Raw genomic sequence first — 20,511 nt, forward strand, 5'->3', positions numbered from 1 at the left:
TTATGCTACACACTGCAATGCCCGATACATTATAGCACATACAATGTCTGTGACACATTATGCCACACACTGTAATGCCTGTGACACATTATGCCACACACCGTAAATGCCTGTGACACATGACGACAGGAATCGCAATGCCGGTTATACATTATGCTATACACTGCAATGCCCCTGATAGATTATAGCACATACAATGCCTGTGACACATTATGACACACACTGCAATGACCCAGAGACATTATACCACATACCACAATGTCCGTGATATAGTATACAACACACAGTAATGCCTGACATATACCGCAATGCCCGTTATACATTATGCCACACTGCAATGACTCTGAGACATTATATCACATACCACAATGCCCGTGATATAGTATACAACACACCGTAATGCCTGACACATTATGACACACACCGCAATGTCCGTTATACATTATGCCACACACTGCAATGACCCTGAGACATTATATCACAATGCCCGTGATATAGTATACCATACACCGTAATGCCTGTGACACATACCGCAATGCCCGTTATACCCTATGCCACACTGCAATGCCCCTGAGACATTATACCACATACCACAATGCCCGTGACATAGTATGCCACACACCGTAATGCCTGTGACACATTATGACACACACCGCAATGTCCGTGATACATTATGCCACACACCGTAATGCCCATTACACATTAAGTCCTACAGTAAGGCTTCTAATTACTTTTAAATTACCTGCTCGTTGCCAGGGGTTTCATGCTCTTGGTTCCATGCATGGTGCCAGGGGTTTTCATGCTCAGGGTGTCATGCTCGTTGCCAGGTGTTTCATGCACTGGGTGTCATGCTCGTTGCTAGGGGGTAGTGCTTGTTGCTAGGGCTGTGCTCCCAGTGCCAGATATTCTCCCACGGTGCCAGGTACTCACATGCCCCCAGTGCCAAATATAGCCCCCCCCCCCAGTGCCACATATGCCCCCAGTGCCAGATATTCCCCCACAGTGCCAGGTGCTCACGTGCCCCCAGCAGTGCCAAATATAGCCCCCCCCATGTGCCAGGTACACATACAGTGCATTATATGCCCCTCAGTGCCCCCCCAGTGCCATATATACCCCCTCAGTGCCCCCCCCCAGTGCCACATATGCCCCCAGTGCCAGATATTCCCCCACAGTGCCAGGTGCTCACATGCCCCCAGTGCCAAATATAGCCCCCCCCCCCCCCCATGTGTCAGGTACACATACAGTGCCATATATGCCCCCTCAGTGCCCCTCCCCAGTGCCATATATGCTCCCTCAGTGCCCCCCAAGTGCCATATATGCCCTCAGTGCCCCCCCAGTGCCATATATGTCCCCTCAGTGCCCCCCGCTGCTGTGTTGGAGGGACAAGGAGGGCACAGCGCGCACCTCTCCCGTGTCCCTCCTGCATCTCTGTCGGGTCTAATAAAGGAAGTGCCGGTTCGTGAGCCAATCAGAGCTCACGAACGGCACTTCCTTTATTAGACTCGACGGAGATGCAGGAGGGACACGGGAGAGGCGCGCGCTGTGCCCTCCGTGTCCCTCCTTACAGCAGGGAGGTTTAGTGACAACAGATTGACATGCGGACGCTCGTCCGCATGTCAATCTGCTCTAAATCAGTGGCGCTCCCGCAGCCCCTCGCCCCCAAGCCACCGCGAGGGCTGCGGGGGCAGTAGTTACGCCACTGCTTCCAGGGTGGTAGGGGGTGTTTAATATGTAGGGGAGGGGGGGATAGTGGAGTGGGCTTAATATTTATCAATTTCCGGTGGGAGGGCAGCTTGCTTGACTGCAGATATCTCAACTTCCTGAAAATTTATTTCTTAGCTTTGAATTGGATAAAAAAAAATAAGAATTTACTTACCGATAATTCTATTTCTCGGAGTCCGTAGTGGATGCTGGGGTTCCTGAAAGGACCATGGGGAATAGCGGCTCCGCAGGAGACAGGGCACAAAAAGTAAAGCTTTAGGATCAGGTGGTGTGCACTGGCTCCTCCCCCTATGACCCTCCTCCAAGCCAGTTAGGTACTGTGCCCGGACGAGCGTACACAATAAGGGAGGAATTTTGAATCCCGGGTAAGACTCATACCAGCCACACCAATCACACCGTACAACTTGTGATCTAAACCCAGTTAACAGTATGATAACAGCGGAGCCTCTGAAAAGATGGCTCACAACAATAATAACCCGATTTTTGTAACTATGTACAAGTATTGCAGATAATCCGCACTTGGGATGGGCGCCCAGCATCCACTACGGACTCCGAGAAATAGAATTATCGGTAAGTAAATTCTTATTTTCTCTATCGTCCTAGTGGATGCTGGGGTTCCTGAAAGGACCATGGGGATTATACCAAAGCTCCCAAACGGGCGGGAGAGTGCGGATGACTCTGCAGCACCGAATGAGAGAACTCCAGGTCCTCTTTTGCCAGGATATCAAATTTGTAGAATTTTACAAACGTGTTCTCCCCTGACCACGTAGCTGCTCGGCAGAGTTGTAATGCCGAGACCTCTCGGGCAGCCGCCCAAGATGAGCCCACCTTCCTTGTGGAATGGGCCTTAACCGATTTAGACTGTGGCAGGCCTGCCTCAGAATGTGCAAGTTGAATTGTGTTACAAATCCAACGAGCAATCGACTGCTTAGAAGCAGGCGCACCCAACTTGTTGGGTGCATACAGTATAAACAGCGAGACAGATTTTCTGACTCCAGCTGTCCTGGAATATATTTTCAGGGCCCTGACAACTTCTAGCAACTTGGAGTCCTCCAAATCCCTAGTAGGTGCAAGGCACCACAATAAGCTGGTTCAGGTGAAACACTGACACCACCTTAGGGAGAGAACTGGAGACGAGTCCGCAGCTCTGCCCTGTCCGAATGGACAAATAGATATGGGCTTTTTTGAGAAAAAACCACCAATTTGACACTCGCCTGGTCCAGGCCAGGGCCAAGAGCATGGTCACTTTTTATGTGAGATGCTGCAAATCCACATATTTGACTGGTTTTAAACCAATGTGATTTGAGAAATCCCAGAACTACGTTGAGATCCCACAGTGCCACTGGAGGCACAAAAAAAGGGGTTTGTATATGCAATACTCCCTTGACAAACTTCTGGACTTCAGGAACTGAAGCAAATTCTTTCTGGAAGAAAATTTACAGGGCCGAATTTGAACCTTAATGGACCCCAATTTGAGGCCCATAGACACTCCTGTTTGCAGGAAATGCAGGAAACGACCGAGTTGAAATTTCTTTGTGGGGCCTTCCTGGCCTCACACCACGCAACAAATTTTCGTGTTGTGCGGTCACCTCCTTTCTGGCTTTGACCAGGGTAGGAATGACCTCTTCCGGAATGCCTTTTTTCCCTTAGGATCCGGCTTTCCATCGCCATGCCGACAAACGCAGCTGCGGTAAGTCTTGGAACAGACATGGTACTTGCTGAAGCAAGTCCCTTCTTAGCGGCAGAGGCCATAAGACCTCTGTAAGCATCTCTTGAAGTTCCGGGTACCAAGTCCTTCTTGGCCAATCCGGAGCCATGAGTATAGTTCTTACTCCTCTACGTCTTATAATTCTCAGCACCTTAGGTATGAGAAGCAGAGGAGGGAACACATACACCGACTGGTACACCCACGGTGTTACCAGAACGTCCACATCTATTGCCTGAGGGTCCCTTGACCTGGCGCAATACCTGTCCCGTTTTTTGTTCAGACGGGACGCCATCATGTCCACCTTTGGTATTTCCCAACGGTTTACAATCATGTGGAAAAAACTTCTCAATGAAGTTTCCACTCTCCCGGGTGGAGGTCGTGCTGAGGAAGTCTGCTTCCCAGTTTCCATTCCCGGGATGAAAAACTGCTGACAGTGTTATCACATGATTTTCCGCCCAGCGAAAAGTCCTTGCAGTTTCTGCCATTGCCCTCCTGCTTCTTGTGTCGCCCTGTCTGTTTACGTGGGCGACTGCCGTGATGTTTTTCCCACTGGATCAATACCGGCTGACCTTGAAGCAGAGGTCTTGCTAAGCTTAGAGCATTATAAATTTACCCTTAGCTCCAGTATATTTATGTGGAGAAAAGTCTCCATACTTGATCACACTCCCTGGAAATTTTTCCCTTGTGTGACTGCTCCCCAGCCTCTCAGGCTGGGCTCCGTGGTTACCAGCATCCAATCCTGAATGCCGAATCTGCGGCCCTCTAGAAGATGAGCACTCTATAACCACCACAGGAGAGACACCCTTGTCCTTGGATATTGGGTTATCCGCTGATGCATCTGAAGATGCGATCCGGACCATTTGTCCAGCAGATCCCACTGAAAAGTTCTTACGTGAAATCTGCCGAATGGAATTGCTTCGTAGGAAGCCACCATTTTTACCAGGACCCTTGTGCAATGATGCACTGTTTTTAGGAGGTTCCTGACTTGCTCGGATAACTCCCTGGCTTTCTCTTCCGGGAGAAACACCTTTTTCTGGACTGTGTCCAGAATCATCCCTAGGCACAGCAGACGTGTCGTCGGGATCAGCTGCGATTTTGGAATATTTAGAATCCACCCGTGCTGATTGTAGCAGTATCCGAGATAGTGCTACTCCGACCTCCAACTGTTCCCTGGACTATGCCCCTATCAGGAGATCGTCCAAGTAAGGGATAATTAAGACGCCTTTTCTTCGAAGAAGAATCATCAATTCGGCCATTACCTTGGTAAAGACCCCGGGGTGCCGTGGACAATCCAAACGGCAGCGTCTGAAACTGATAGTGACAGTTCTGCACCACGAACCTGAGGTACCCTTAGTGCGAAGGGCAAATTTGGGACATAGAGGTAAGCATCCCTGATGTCCCGGGACACTATATAGTCCCCTTCTTCCTGGTTCGTTATCACTGCTCTGAGTGACTTCATCTTAATTTGAACCTTTGTAAGTGTTCAAAAAAAATTTTTTTTTTTAGAATAAGTCTCACCTAGCCTTCTGGCTTCAGTACCACAATATAGTGTGGAATAATACCCCTTTTCTGTAGTAGGAGGGGTAATTTAATTGTCACCTGCTGGGAACACAGCTTGTGAATTTTTTTCCCATACTACCTCCTTGTCGGAGGGAGACTTGGTAAAGCAGACTTCAGGAGCCTGCGAAGGGGAAACGTCTCGACATTCCCATCTGTACCCCCGGGATACTACTTGTAGGATCCAGGGGTCCTGTACGGTCTCAGCGCCATGCTGAGAACTTGTCAGACGCGGTGGAACGCTTCTGTTCCTGGAATAGGCTGCCTGTTGCAGTCTTCTTCCCTTTCCTCTATCCCTGGGCAGATATGATCTTATAGGGACGAGAGGACTGAGGCTGAAAAGACGGTGTCTTTTTCTGCAGAGATGTGACTTAGGGTAAAAAACGGTGGATTTTCCAGCAGTTGCCGTGACCACCAGGTCCGATGGACCGACCCCAAACAAGTCCTCTTCCTTTATACGGCCATACTGTGCCGTTTGGAATCTGCATCACCTGACCACTGTCGTGTCCATAAGATCTTCTGGCAGTTATGGACATCGCGTTTATTCATGATGCCAGAGTGCAAATATCCCTCTGTGCATCTCGCATATATAGAAATGCTCTATAGTCAATAAAATACTGTCCCTGTCAAGGGTATCAATATTTTTAGTCAGGGAATCCGACCAAGCCACCCTAGCTCTGCACATCCAGGCTGAGGCGATCGCTGGCCGCAGTATAACACCAGTATGTGTGTATATACTTTTTATTATATTTTCCAGCCTTGTCAGCTGGTCCTTGAGGACGGCCCTATCTATAGACGGTACCGCCACTTGTTTTGATAAGCGTGTGAGCGCCTTATCCACCTTAAGGGGTGTTTCCCAACGCGCCCTAACTTCTGGCGGGAAAGGGTATACCGCCCATAATTTTCTATCGGGGGGAACCCACGCATCATCACACACTTTATTTAATTTATCTGATTCAGGAAAAACTATGGTAGTTTTTTCACATCCCACATAATACCCTCTTTTGTGGTACTTGTAGTATCAGAAATACGTAACACCTCCTTCATTGCCTTTAACGTGTGGCCCTAATAAGGAATACGTTTGTTTATTCACCGTCGACACTGGATTCAGTGTCCCTGTCTGTGTCTGTGTCGACCGACTAAAGTAAACGGGCGTTTTAAAACCCTTGACGGTGTTTTTGAGACGTCTGGACCGTACTAATTGTTTGTCGGCCGTCTCATGTCGTCAACCGACCTTGCAGCGTGTTGACATTATCACGTAATGTCCTAAATAAGCCATCCATTCCGGTGTCGACTCCCTAGAGAGTGACATCACCATTACAGGCAATTGCTCCGCCTCCTCACCAACATCGTCCTCCTACCTGTCGACACACACGTACCGACACACAGCACACACACAGGGAATGCTCTGATAGAGGACAGGACCCACTAGCCCTTTGGAGAGACAGAGGGAGAGTTTGCCAGCACACACCAAAAAACGCTATAATTATATAGGGACAACCTTATATAAGTGTTTTCCCTTATAGCATCTTAATATATATATAAGCATATCGCCAAATTAGTGCCCCCCCTCTCTGTTTTAACCCTGTTTCTGTAGTGCAGTGCAGGGGAGAGCCTGGGAGCCTTCCCTCCAGCCTTTCTGTGAGGGAAAATGGCGCTGTGTGCTGAGGAGATAGGCCCCGCCCCTTTTTCGGCGGCCTCGTCTCCCGCTCTTAACGGATTCTGGCAGGGGTTAAATATCTCCATATAGCCTCCGGAGGCTATATGTGAGGTATTTTTAGCCAAAATAGGTATTCATTTGCCTCCCAGGGCGCCCCCCTCCCAGCGCCCTGCACCCTCAGTGACTGCCGTGTGAAGTGTGCTGAGAGGAAAATGGCGCACAGCTGCAGTGCTGTGCGCTACCTTTAGAAGACTGAGGAGTCTTCTGCCGCCGATTCTGGACCTCTTCTTACTTCAGCATCTGCAAGGGGGCCGGCGGCAAGGCTCCGGTGACCATCCAGGCTGTACCTGTGATCGTCCCTCTGGAGCTGATGTCCAGTAGCCAAGAAGCCAATCCATCCTGCACGCAGGTGAGTTCACTTCTTCTCCCCTAAGTCCCTCGTTGCAGTGATCCTGTTGCCAGCAGGACTCACTGTAAAATAAAAAACCTAAGCTAAACTTTCCTAAGCAGCTCTTTAGGAGAGCCACCTAGATTGCACCCTTCTCGGCCGGGCACAAAATCTAACTGGCTTGGAGGAGGGTCATAGGGGGAGGAGCCAGTGCACACCACCTGATCCTAAAGCTTTACTTTTTGTGCCCTGTCTCCTGCGGAGCCGCTATTCCCCATGGTCCTTTCAGGAACCCCAGCATCCACTAGGACGATAGAGAAAACAGAGATTTCCACCTTTCAGGAGGGACTGGGGACTTGGGGATCAGAGTTCAGGAGCCAGAGCAATTCACCAATGAAAATCTAAAACTGCATATTAGGCGTGCGGAGCTGGAGCAGGGACCATTTGCTTGAAGGCTGATATCTCTGGTTCTGGGCATAGTAGAGACAAGCTGCCAGGGTCCACCAAAAGGGGAGAGTCCCAGCTTTAGGATTATACCCTCAGAAAAACTCAAAGTCAGACAGAACCAGAGATATCTGGCTGGAAAGAGCAATTAACAGGCTTGGATAGGGATCACTGCTTTCAAGTCTGATATCTCCGGTTCCCCATGGCCGAATTTCAAAAATCTGGTACCCCTGGAAAGAGAGGACCCTCAGCTATCAGCCTAGGGCCCTTATACTCCTGGGGCCATTAGGCAAGAGCCCATTGAGCCCATACGAAAAGACGGCCCTGGGGGGGTGAAGAAACTTCACTCCCCCCGTCACTGCCCCTCCCCTCCGCTGCTGGGTCGGCCGTATCTGCCGTCGGGCACCTTGGCGGCGGATCGCATAGTGTGTAGGGCCCATTAGATGTATGCATACTAGCAAACACATCGCTCGACCTTGTGAACATCGGCATGGCCAGTCTGTGCCACTCAGAATCAGTCCCTTTGAGGCCATTAATGACATCTGCCTGTATGCGCTTCTTTCTTGGCTTCTACACGTGTAATACAGCAGATACGACTGTCTTGAGCGCCGCACATGCGTCTGGCCAGCGGTCTCACCGTCTGCGGCTGTAAGGGAACCTCAGAGACATGTGCCACCTATGAGGAGTGTGACCCCGCGGTACAGCACAAGTCTATGGGATGGAGAGCAGAACAGCTTCTGTACTGCGCGAATAGCAACGGGAACACACATCCAGAGCTGTATATGCCGGCGGAGACGGGAGCGGGAGTGCCGGGCGACGGAGGAATCGCTGCTGCTGGTGACACAGGGATAGGTCACGATCCGGGGCAGACACTGGGATGGAGGGGGTGTGGTTTGGGCGGTGACGGTGAGGAATGGGATGGTGATGACGTCAGCGGGCTGGCGGAGATGGCGCGCGCGCGGCCCGGTCCTAGGTCTGCGCTGGAGGGGGGGTGTCGCGCGCCTGTGTGCGCGTGCCCCGAGCCGCCGCCATTACTGAAGCTGACGAGAAGCTGTGTGAGTGGAGAGCGGCGGCGGAGAGCGGAGGAGGAGGGAGGTCACCGACTGGCCCTAGACAGCGAACTGACAGTGAGCTATAGGCTTGGATGTACGCGTAGAGCTCCGGGAGGAGATGTGGCCGGTAGACAGGTGAGGATAAAGCGGGGCCCCGAGGGAGGAGGTGGGGGGGGGGAGTACAGGAGGAGGCAGGCCGAGGCTGTCAGGACCCTGCCTGGGGGCGGCGGACATCAGGGGCACGGAAGCAGCATTGCCGGTGACCGGGAGCGAAGCCTTCTCCATTCTATCATGCACCCAGTAAAGTTATTGGAATCGGCTCGCCGGCGGGAGATGTGCGGAGAGCTCTCCCTACATGCCGGGGATCTGGTGCCCCCTGGTCACCAGTGTGGCCGGTGTGTGATCCCCGATCCTGCCCCGGTGCCTGTACCCGGGGACCCTCTGTAGCTGCTGCAGTGTGGCTCTGGCTACATCTGGATGGGAGCAGTGAGGGTGTCAGTCTGCTGAATGCAGAAAGTACAAGCTTGTAGTGACCGAGCACCCTCTCCTAATAGCAGCAGGGAAAGGTGTGCACGGTGGCGGTACAGTCTGTGAGTACGCCTGCTCCATGCATCTTCTATCAGGAGGAAGTGATTGCACCCTCAGGGTAATTGCTACACTGAGGGACCCTCTGCCACCCTGACCTCGTTGCAGGTACCTCCTTCCCCTGTCAGATAGCTGCAGGGAGGACAGGGATCACATGCACCTTGGAGGGCATCCGTTTTAGGGATGAGGAAAGACTGGCTAATCCCCTCTGCTACCAGATGGCTCTGCAACTCATTGTACTGCAGCTCATTGTGAGGATTTCTGATGGTAAAGGAATTAAAGCAGAATTTACCCTTTGTGAGCCAGTAACCATTTCACTGCTGGCCTTGAGTTCATGTATGGCGCATAGTTTTTCAAGTTGAAATGTGTCTTGTTTGATTGAAAACTGCTCTGAATTCTGTTATTGCTACACAGGATGCTATTGGTTGTATGTGTTGCTTTGGTCCATGATCACTCTCTTCACTGGCATCGTGTGTTCATAAACTGTAGTCAAACAGTGCATAAGTGGTTAGAAGTACCACATGGTCCCTTTACCCATCATCTGTAACTTGTGTCTGTTGGGACTCTGTCATGACTTAATTATACACTGGTTAGCTTTTTTGTTTATTATGTAAATGACACATACAGTAGGAACCAATTAAAAATGTTCGGCCCTTCCTTTCATTTTTCAGCTGTGTGCTTTGGTCACTGATGTGATAAGTTGCCTGCTCGGCATAAAATAAAAAATGAGAAATTTTGTGTATAGAAATATAGTTAAGTATTTTTAGACCTAACTATTACAGTTTATTGTTGGTTTCTAGGGCTAGTGAGCTTATTTGCATTTTGATGCCATTGTTTTTTCACTTCAGCATTGCTAACAGTAGTCAGTCAGGCTGATTTAGTAAATCTTCTTTATAATATAGTTACATTGCAGCCGTGATTATTTTCGTATATATCTGTATCGTTGTATTGTACAATACAAAATTGACTAATTGCCAGTATGTGTCAAGTGTATTAGGATTAGAGTGTAGTTGTAATGTTCCTATTTTAAATTTTGAAACGCACAGCTTGTGGGTTGTTCAGAATTGTCCTTGTGGAACTTTTAAGATATGTACACACCGTGTGACGCAGTAATGTAATGATGCATTGCGTTTGCTGTACTACGGCTCAGTGTACCGTTACATGCTGCATTTAACTACACCCCTTCCCGCCGTGAATCGTCCCATTGGACGTGCAGCACATCCAAGGAAACAGTTCAGTGAACGATGAACTTATGATTTTGTGGCACCAAAGTGTACTCACTATTAATAAGCTTATTGATTTTGTCTTTTGTAAAAGTACCTAAAGGCCCATACACACTTGCTGATAAAATGAGCGACGTCGCTCATTTTCCCACTCCCTGAGCGATGTCACTCATTTTATCGGCAAGTGTGTATGCCGCCAGTGACGACTGATGTGGGGCCCCGCGAGTTGGCAACGATCGTCGCTGTCGCCAGTGCATGCATGCAGGATCTGGACTGTTGTCCACGACCTGCATGCAGGGCTGGCGGAGGCGTGAGGTCACTGAGCGATATGAGCGGTCATATCGCTCAGTGTGTACAGTCGGCCGCCCACCGGCTGGCCCGGGAGGGGAAACATTAGACGACGTCGCTCACAGAGCGACATCGTCTAATGTGTACGGACCTTAACAGTATACTGGAAAAAAAAAAAGTTACTTTTCATTAGTAAAGTAATTAAAATAAATGAATGCTTTTAATAATTCTCTGTAAAGAGCTGCAGAATATGTGTGTTTGCTATATAAATAATTGGTAATAAGTAATCAAATAAATACAAATATTTTGTGGGGCCCAAGGTTTGGGGGTCAGTTTGAAAAAACTTAATTGCTTGCTCTAGAGTTAATATACTTTGTAACTAATGTAACTGTACAAAACAAGCTGTCATTGATTTACGTGGTCTTAACAAACTATCGCTTTGATGAATATGCTGTTGACTGTGTATTCTTGAATTTGTGTGTGTACTTATGGGTTTATCTGAACATAAATTTGCCTGTTTCAGAATTGTGTATATAAATATATATATTACCCCTGCGAAGTTCTAAAATATAAATAATCTAATCCAGGCCTGGCCAACCAGTGGCTCTCCAGATGTTGTGAAACTACACATCACAGCATGCCTTGCCACAGTTTTAGCATTCCCTAATAGCAAAACTGTGGCAAAGCATGATGGGACTTGTAGTTTTACAACAGCTGGAGAGCCACAGGTTGGCCAGGCCTGATCTAATCAGATGGAAAACAGTTATAGGAGCAGCAGGTTTAAGGTTGTATGTGTTATAAAATCAGCACTAAAACTGAGTACACCCTGGAGCAATGTTGGGACGATTTACTATTTCCTAACGAGAAATTATCTACATAGCTTAGTGTGTACTGCTGATTTGCGCACTCCTGCAGTCGTATGTGACATTGTCCCTGCTGCGCGGCCAACCGGACGATAATGCCTGTGACCTGGTGTATTCTAATGAAGGACGAAACAGTGATCGTTCCATCCTTAATTACATTGTTTTGTTGTGTACAGGCCCAAGGAAAATCATCCCTTAAATCGGCCCAATTGCCCGTCACTCCAGTGTGTACCTGGCTGAAATGCTACCATTTTGCAACATTTAAATAAAAATAAACAAACATTAGTCAGGGAAGGAGTCTATGTATATCACCCCATAGATATTTGTGCCAGCCGTCCAACAAGAACTGTTGCTATAAAGATAAAAGATCTTAGTAATATAGGAAATGAGGCATCCTCTGATTACTTAGAATCATCAGTCGAGTTCACAGGGTGTATTTCATCCTAAGACTTAATCAGGGATTTGTGCTGCCAGAAGGGCACGACCTCAAAGAATACACAATTGTTATAAATATGTGGTATATTTGTAGTCCATCTCATATAGGTATACACAGGGGGAGGGAGGGTGTTACTTACCCGTTCTCCCTTGTTATTGTAGTAATGTAAAAATGAATAGCAGGCAAATTCTTTTAATGCACTAGAGCAGTGATGGGGAACCTTGGCACCCCAGCTGTTGTTGAACTACACATCCCAGCATACCCTGCTACAGTTCTTCTTTAGGGGGGGGGGGGGGGGTCATAATGTGGCCATTGGGGGTGGGGGATTGGTTGCCTGGGAGGTGGCTGCCAAGGGGTGGTTTACCTGGGGGAACCCCCTTAGTTGTGTGGCTGTGGGGTGTGTTTGCTTGGGGGATGTAGCTGCTCAATAATGGGGCCATGGGGGGGTGGCCATGGGGGTGGGGGGGAGCAGTTCTTTTCTTTATTCTACTTTTGGGATGCTGGTCTTGATCCTAGTTTTTAGTCAATTTTGTTAAGCACTAATATAGATATACTAGTTACCAGCCTGTCAAAATGATTGAACACCATAACAGTAATGTCAGCGCTGGCGTCTGTGTTCTCCCGAATGGAGCAACACTTGAATTGCTCTGCCAGATGCCAAAGCAGTTAAATTTCCCCCTTAGAGGTGATTATATAGGACAACAATTCTCAAACTGTGCACCGAGGCACCCTGGGGTGCCTCGGCACACATACTTGCGTCTGGGAAGTCAGTGCGGTCCATGTGAAGAGGAAGGGGGAGATGTGCTGATCACCCACCAACTGCATTGGTGATCAGTGCCTGTCTGTGGAGGCATGGTGTGGGCGGAGGTGAAGGTCCAAATACCCAGTGGAGATTGAGGATGGGCTCTGGCAGTACTCAGTGACTACGTATTGCCCTTCCACACCTCCTCTTTCTCACCAATGCAGCTGCAGAGCAATGAAAACATGGCAGGGGGAGCAATTGGAAGCGCTGCCACTCAGGTTCCACAACCAGCAGCATTCTGCACTATATTCACTTTAGTCTCTGTTTCCATAGGAGTGCATGCTGCACTCCCTGTGATGTGGTCCTTCTCCTGTGGTGTCACAATCTCTGCAGTCCTGCTCTGCACAGTCTTCCTATGTTAAATATTTGCACAGGTCCCTACCTTCTCCCTAGCTAAAGTATGTATGTATGTATGTCATCATGATCTCCCCCCGGGCTCAGTGTGTGTGTCACCATGTCGTCGTCCCCCACAGGCCCTAGTGTGTGTATGTGGGTCACCATGTCCATCCATTCCCAAGACACAATGTGTCTCACTGTTCCCACCTCCGGGACGCAATACGTGCGTCGTCATGTCTTTGGCCCTTCTCGGAGTTTGGCCCCGTCCTCACCTAGGGGTGCCACGAAAAAGACCCTAAAGGCTGCCCTGAACACGAAAAGTTTGGAAACCACTGATATAGTATATAAATGCTAAAGCACCATTTAAAAAGCAAATTAAATATAGCGTTCACGCTAGGCAGTTTTAGTAGGGCGCCGCGCCCTGGACGATTTTTTTTTCAAGGGCAAAACCCGCCCTGCCCTTTCTGCGGCGCCCTGCTAAAACTGCCGCCCGCTTCCTGCCCTCACAGCGTGTAAAGATGCCGCGCGCATGCGTGCGGCATCCATTCACGCTAAGAGAGCGCTTGGGGGAAGCCCAGCACCTCCGTAGGTGCTGGGCACGCCCCCAACAGTGACGCCGCCCACGCCCCTTTTATTACCCACAATGACCCCACCCCCTATTTTGCATGGCCGCGCCCCCTTTTCGGCACTAGTGCCCCTCTAGAACCGGCGCCCTGCCCGGATTCTAGAGTGAACACTAAAATAGAAGTGAAATTGAAGTTTTTTGTGACATTCACTTAGGTATCCAGTATGTTCTTTTTCCGAATTCAGGATATTGGACATTGTAATTTCTGCAGTTGGTTAAGTAACCAATTCTTGAGAGGACCCTTTTAATAAAAGCTTGTAGTCTTGAATGGTTTTGGAAACAAGTTGTACCTATAGCTAGGTAGTATCATGAACCATATCGCCAACCTTTCCTCCACCAAAACTACCCCAAATCATGACATGACCACAACCATGTTTAACTGTTTGACTTAATAGTTATCTAACATACGTTCTCTGACCATTCTTCGAACATACTGCGCCGTATTCAATTAGAGTCGGAAACTGCCGTCTTGTCGGAAAGATGGCAGTTTCCGACTAGAATAGGTCGGAAGGGGGAACCCCTTCTGACCTATTCAGTCCGACCTAATTTTTTCTGACTTGTCGGAAAGCATGCTATTCCGCCGATCCATGTGCTTCTGTCGGAAACATTTCCAAATCCAACAGGTTTTGGCCCCGTTTCCGACCATCTCAATCAAACTTTAAAAAAAGTCGGATTGAGATGAGGGAGCTGCGAGGAGGAGATGGGGGAGAGTAGGAACCAAGCGGCTACAGCACAGCATACCAGGAGGATGGGGCACTGCCGCCACTCACGGCAGCATCCACTTGGCTCCAGCAAGCGAGGTCCCGCTTGCTGGAGCCGGGTTGATGCTGCCGTGAGGTCTGGCGGCGGTGCCCCATCCTCCTGGTACGCTGTGCTGTAGCTGTTGCTCTCCCCCCGTCTCCTCCTCTCAGCTCCCTCATCTCAATCCAAGTTTTTTTAAAGTCAGATTGAGATGGTCAGGAACGTCCAAATCCTGTCGGATTTGGGTGTTCATTGAATAGGTCCTGTCTGATCCATTCCGACAAATTCATGTGTGAATGGATCCGACTTTAATTGAATATACCCCACTGACTGTTTTTGTTTCCAAAAAGATCAAATTTGGACTTATCATTCCAAAAAACTCTTTCCACTGATCCAGTGTCCAATACCAGTGTTCTTTGGCCCGTCAAAGTCATTTTACTCAATTTACAGACCTCAGCAATGGTTTTCTGCAAGCTATGCCACCATTTAGACCTAAATTACACAGATGTCTTTTAACTGTATCAACTGATACTGGAGTTTGTCTAATTTTATTTAGTTCTTCTTTGATTGCGGTTGCTGGGAGTCTTCGGTTATGCTTATTCATTACAATAATGTATTTATCTGTCCTTTTTGATGTACACTTGGTTCGGCCAGAACGTTTTTTAGTCACATTTGTTCCTGTTTCTTTGTATCAAGCTAAAGTATTATGTTATACTAAACCGTGGAACTTTTTATTTTTTAGCAGTTTGTCGATGAGTATAGTCTTTTTCAGGAAGAGTTTGGATGTTACCATGAAATTCAAGTGAATAGTCGCATCTTTTTTTTTTTCTTCAAATTTTTAAAAAGTTTTGGTTATTATTGATTTAAAACATTTTTAAAAAAATAATCCTTTTTATAGTAAGATATCAAATAATAAATCAATACAAATATATTTTATAGAAAAGTATAATTTAATAAAATTAATCAACATACATATCAGATTTATTAATGAACAGCTCACAGTTATGTACTTTAGCATATCAATAAAGTCCCCATGTGTGCACTGTCAGTATGCCAGGTGAGATGGGCAGCTGGATTCCGCCCGCAAGCTACTCTGATTCCAGCAGCGAGCTACGGTTGATGACCGCTGCAATAGAGCAAATACATTGTAGTTATCTATGTAATTTAGGGGGAGATGTACTAAAATTCTAAGCAATCTCTCCGTGTATATGCCCCACAGCGATAGCGATGCGCAGCCCCGCACGTCACTAGCGCTGGTACTAGATAGGCCTGCATGCAGGCACAATCTCGCAGGTCGCTCGCGTCACCGCTGGGTGAAATGAGCGCCCCCCTCGCTCAGCACACATCGCGCTGTGACAGATCGCTCAGCACACATCTCTCCCCGTCACAAGCCATGGGGAGAGATAAAGTATCAGCCAATCAGCTCTTAATTGCCAAATTTCTGTCTGTGTTTAAATGTGACAGGAGCTGGTTGGTACCCTATCACTCTAAAGCAGGGGCGGCCAACCAATCAGAGACAAAGAGCCAACAAATCTTGTTAGGTACGTCAAAGAGTCGACATCAAGCCGAAGGAGCGTGTGCAAAAATGGGGTGTGACCTTCTGCCTGCTAGGCTAAACCCCTGGTATAAAATACAATGAAAATGCCAGATCCACATAAAATAAATTTTATAGCTAGAATCAACATAAAATACATTGAAAAAGACACTTCCACATAAAATAATGTAAAAATCCAGATCCACATAAAATATATTGAAAAAGCCATATTCACATAATACACTTCAGCTCCTCCATGTGTCACTCCAGCCAGCTCCCCCATGTGTCAATCCAGCCAGCTCCCTCATGTGTCAATCCAGCCAGCTCCCTCATGTGTCACTCCAGCCAGCTCCCCATTGTGTCACTCCAGCCAGCACCCTCCTGTGTCACTCCAGCCAGCTCCCCATTGTGTCTCTCCTGCCAGGATTCTCCTTTGTCACTCCAGCCAGCACCCTCCTGTGTCACTCCAGCCAGCTCCCCATTGTGTCACTCCAGCCAGCACCCTCCTGTGTCACTCCAGCCAGCTCCCCATTGTGTCTCTCCTGCCAGGATTCTCCTTTGTCACTCCAGCCAGCTCCCCATTGTGTCACTCCTGCCAGCACCCTCCTGTGTCACTCCAGCCAGCACCCTCCTCTATCACTCCAGCCAGCTCCCCATTGTGTCACTCCTGCCAGCACCCTCCTGTGTCACTCAAGCCAGCACCCTCCTCTATCACTCCAGCCAGCTCCCCCATGTGTCACTCCAGCCAGCTCCCTCCTGTGTCACTCCAGTCAGCTCCCCATTGTGTCTCTCCTGCCAGGATTCTCCTTTGTCACTCCAGCCAGCTCCCCATTGTGTCACTTCCGCCTGCACCCTCTTGTGCCACTCCAGCCAGCACCCTCCTGTGTCACTCCAGCCAGCACCCTCCTGTGTCACTCCAGCCAGCACCCTCCTGTGTCACTCCAGCCAGCCCCCTCCTGTATCACTCCAGTTAGCTCCCCCATTGTGTCTCTCCTGCCAGGATCCTTCTGTGTCACTCCAGCCAGCTCCCCCTTATGTCACTCCAGCCCACCCTCATATGTCACTACAGCCCAGTATCTGGCTCCCTCAGTTTTCAGTTGTCCTAGTGCTGCTGTGTGTTTGGTTGGAGTGCACCGGTTTCCAGGATCTGTTGTGGTCAGGTGACTGAGTGTCGGGAGCCACATTTGAATAAAGAAAGAGCCGCATGCGGCTCAAGAGCCACAGGTTGGCCACGGCTGCTCTAAAGCTTAGTACACCCCCCCCCCCCCCCCCACACACACACCCTTTAGACTGTTGTGGAAAACTGTTCAGCCCTCTGGAATTGCTATACCGCTTGTGTTTCCTCTATAGCAGGAGGACCTAGAAGAAGTGTACATGCATAGCAAGGAAAGCAGCAGGAATGAGACAAAAGTATAGACACTTAACCCTTGAGCCTTAACAAGTTGGTGTAGGTGACAGTTCATACTTAGGTATTTTATCTATATAGAAGTTTTCACTCATGAAAGCCTGATTTAGAAAGTGGTAAATATTTAATGCAAAGGAAAGCCTGTTCCCTTACTGCGCTATCTAATGCAGGATTTCCACAGTAAAGATTAGACCTCCCTCCATGCAGTATTTATTAAAGTTGTTTTGTTTTTTTACATTATATACCATGCATGAAATATGAGTTGAACAAGTTCTTTTTTCCGGTTGCTTGTTAGACATGGGAATTGCCAAGTTACCAGAATGAAAAACCTCAATATGCTAGACATGTTCCAAACAATATCTGCCTGGATAAATCTACCACTAGTTTGTTATGCATCTATTATTAATACTGCAAATATTAGGTGTATGACTTACACAATAGTTCTTTTGTTAGAGCCCAGTTTACACTACTCTCCTTTTTACTGACCTGTGTGGGCGTTTTGACGTTTTCCCCTTAGGATCAAGCAATGATCTACAGCTGCATAACAAAAGTAGAACTTAAGGTCCATGCACACTGGGCGGCGCTTTTGCCCAGCGTGTATGAACAGCGATGATCGCTAACATCGCTGGGCTGAAAAGCGCTCAGTGCATACACACTGAGCGCTTTTCCCCGCTGCCCAGCGATGTCAGCGGGGGTGATCGGCTTTCCATAGCAGGACGCTATGGAAAGCCGCTCACCCCGCTGTTCATCTACTGGTAATACCAGTAGATGAACGGCGGCTACCAGCGATGAAGTGGGAGCGCGCATCAGCGCTCACCGCTCATCGTTTGGCCATACACACTGGGCGGCTTTGAGCTGAAAGCAGCTCAACACACCAAAAGTGACCTGCTTTCATCTCAACATCGCCCAGCGTGTATGGGCCTTAAGACCACAGGAAGAGATGTGGTCGGCTAACTTCATTGTAGCTGGGAAGTTATGGTAGATGTAATACAAGAGTTTGTGTGACTAGATCTGTAGACGCTTGGGAAGGGCAAGTTTTTAGTAATTGAGATGTTGCCCATAGCAACCAATCAGAATGCGCTAAATAAATAAGTAGAAACATCTCCACTTCTAAACCCCCCCCCCCCCCCCCACCCGCATTTTAGTAAATATGCCCCATGGTGTGTCAGAGCAGTGACAGATAACCTTTTTGGTTATGATCAATCTTCATTGCAATAATTCATATACAGGTTGAGTATCCCTTATCCAAAATGCTTGGGACCAGAGGTATTTTGGATATCGGATTTTTCCGTATTTTGGAATAACTGCATACCATAATGAGATATCATGGTGATGGGACCTAAATCTAAGCACAGAATGCATTTATGTTTCATATACACCTTATACACACAGCCTGAAGGTAATTTTAGCCAATATTTTTTATAACTTTGTGCATTAAACAAAGTGTGTCTACATTCACACAATTCATTTATGTTTCATATACACCTTATATACACAGCCTGAAGGTCATTTAATACAGTATTTTAATAACTTTGTGTATTAAACAAAGTTTGTGCACATTGAGCCATCAAAAAACAAAAGTTTCACTATCTCACTCTCACTCAAAAAAGTCCGTATTTCGGAATATTCCGTATATCGGAATATTTGGATATGGGATACTCAACCTGTACCAAATTATTGTAATAAAGAAAGTTTGAAATAATATGAGTAATATTTTCATTTATTCGAAGACTTGTCCTACAACACCTAAATTCTGGTGACACATTACCCTTATAATGATAAAACAATGTGGCCCAACCCTTGTGTTAAAGGTATAGGGAAGGAGAAATAACTTTTTTTTTAAAATCTATTATTTGAGTATGTGTGTGTGTGTGCTGATTGCACACTGCCATATAACACTAAATACATATTGTTAGGAGATTTAACAGTAAATTCTATTTTAAATTTTAGTTTCAGTAGATACTTTGTGGGCTGATACTTTTTTGAGCTCTCTGCTGCTTATAATTAACGTCAGACATATTTAGGAAGAAATAATGACAAAACCCATTTTTATTGTATCTTCTGGTGGGAAAGTTAGGTAAAGCCAACTTTTCAACATGCTTTCTACTTTTTAACTTGTGTCTTGTATGTCTGGATTTAGATTGAACAGCCGATTTCTCCCGCTCTTCTCACTTCCCTGTTCCTTACAATAGCGCATGCTGCTTATTTTGTAGCTGTGTTTGCAGCGGACTGCAGAGTCATTAACTATTGATATTCCCTGATTAGTATGTTCTTGTGGTATCTGTGCCACCTCAATCATTTTTGCCCTTGTGGATCCGTGCGTGATTGGCATGCCACATAGATCAACAGATCTTCATGAAGAGTTCTCCCGAGCTGTCCATCTTCGTGTTTGTTTTGTAACTAGAGAAGATTAATGTGGACAAGCTCTGTGGTTTTTACTGTTTATTTGTATTCACAATAACCAAACAACTTCTATAAACCCAAAATAAATGTTGAAAAATAAATTGTATCAATGGGGACCATACACTTTATTTCATAGAAATCTCTTTTACAATGTTGTGCATGCTGTCATTGCCTGTTGTCTTAATTTCCATGTGCCGAACCAGCAGGTAACATGGATTTTCTGGGATCCGGTCTGAAGATCGACAGTGTCTAGGTCGACAATGTTTAGGTCGACAGTCACTAGGTCGACATGGATGGTAGGTCGACATGGATGGAAGGTTGACAGGGTTTCTAGGTCGACAGGTCTAAAGGTCGACATGAGTTTTTCACATTTTTTTGGGGGGGGTTTTTTTCATACTTAACGATCCATGTGGACTACGATTGGAACGGTAAAGTGTGCCGAGCGAAGCGGTAGCGGAGCAAAGGCACCATGCCCGAAGCATGGCGAGCGAAGCGGTGCACTAATTTGGGATCCCGGTCACTTTACGAAGAAAACGACACAAAAAAACACCTCATGTCGACCTTTAGACCTGTCGACCTAGCACATGTAGACCTAGAAACCCTGTCGACCTTCCATCCATGTCGACTTAGTGACTGTCGACCTAAACATTGTCGACCTAGATACTGTCGATAAAGCAAACCACACCCGGATTTTCTTCAGAGGGTATGAGCAGAAATCTGCGTCTAGTGGGTCCTAAGG

General features: G+C 47.5%; 1 protein-coding gene across 1 annotated transcript in view; it reads left to right on the top strand.

The window, feature by feature from the left end:
* Nucleotides 1-8,575: 8,575 nt before the first annotated feature.
* ARHGAP5 (Rho GTPase activating protein 5) overlaps nucleotides 8,576-20,511 on the top strand; it is a 157,079-nt gene continuing 145,143 nt past the window's right edge. Inside the window, exon 1 of the mRNA XM_063947472.1 lies at nucleotides 8,576-8,666. The gene's annotated coding sequence lies outside the window, so the exon portion shown is untranslated. The remainder of the gene's footprint in view (nucleotides 8,667-20,511) is intronic.

The sequence above is a fragment of the Pseudophryne corroboree genome, chromosome 12, assembly GCF_028390025.1.
Source record: "Pseudophryne corroboree isolate aPseCor3 chromosome 12, aPseCor3.hap2, whole genome shotgun sequence".
In the NCBI taxonomy this organism is placed as follows: Eukaryota; Metazoa; Chordata; class Amphibia; order Anura; family Myobatrachidae; genus Pseudophryne; species Pseudophryne corroboree.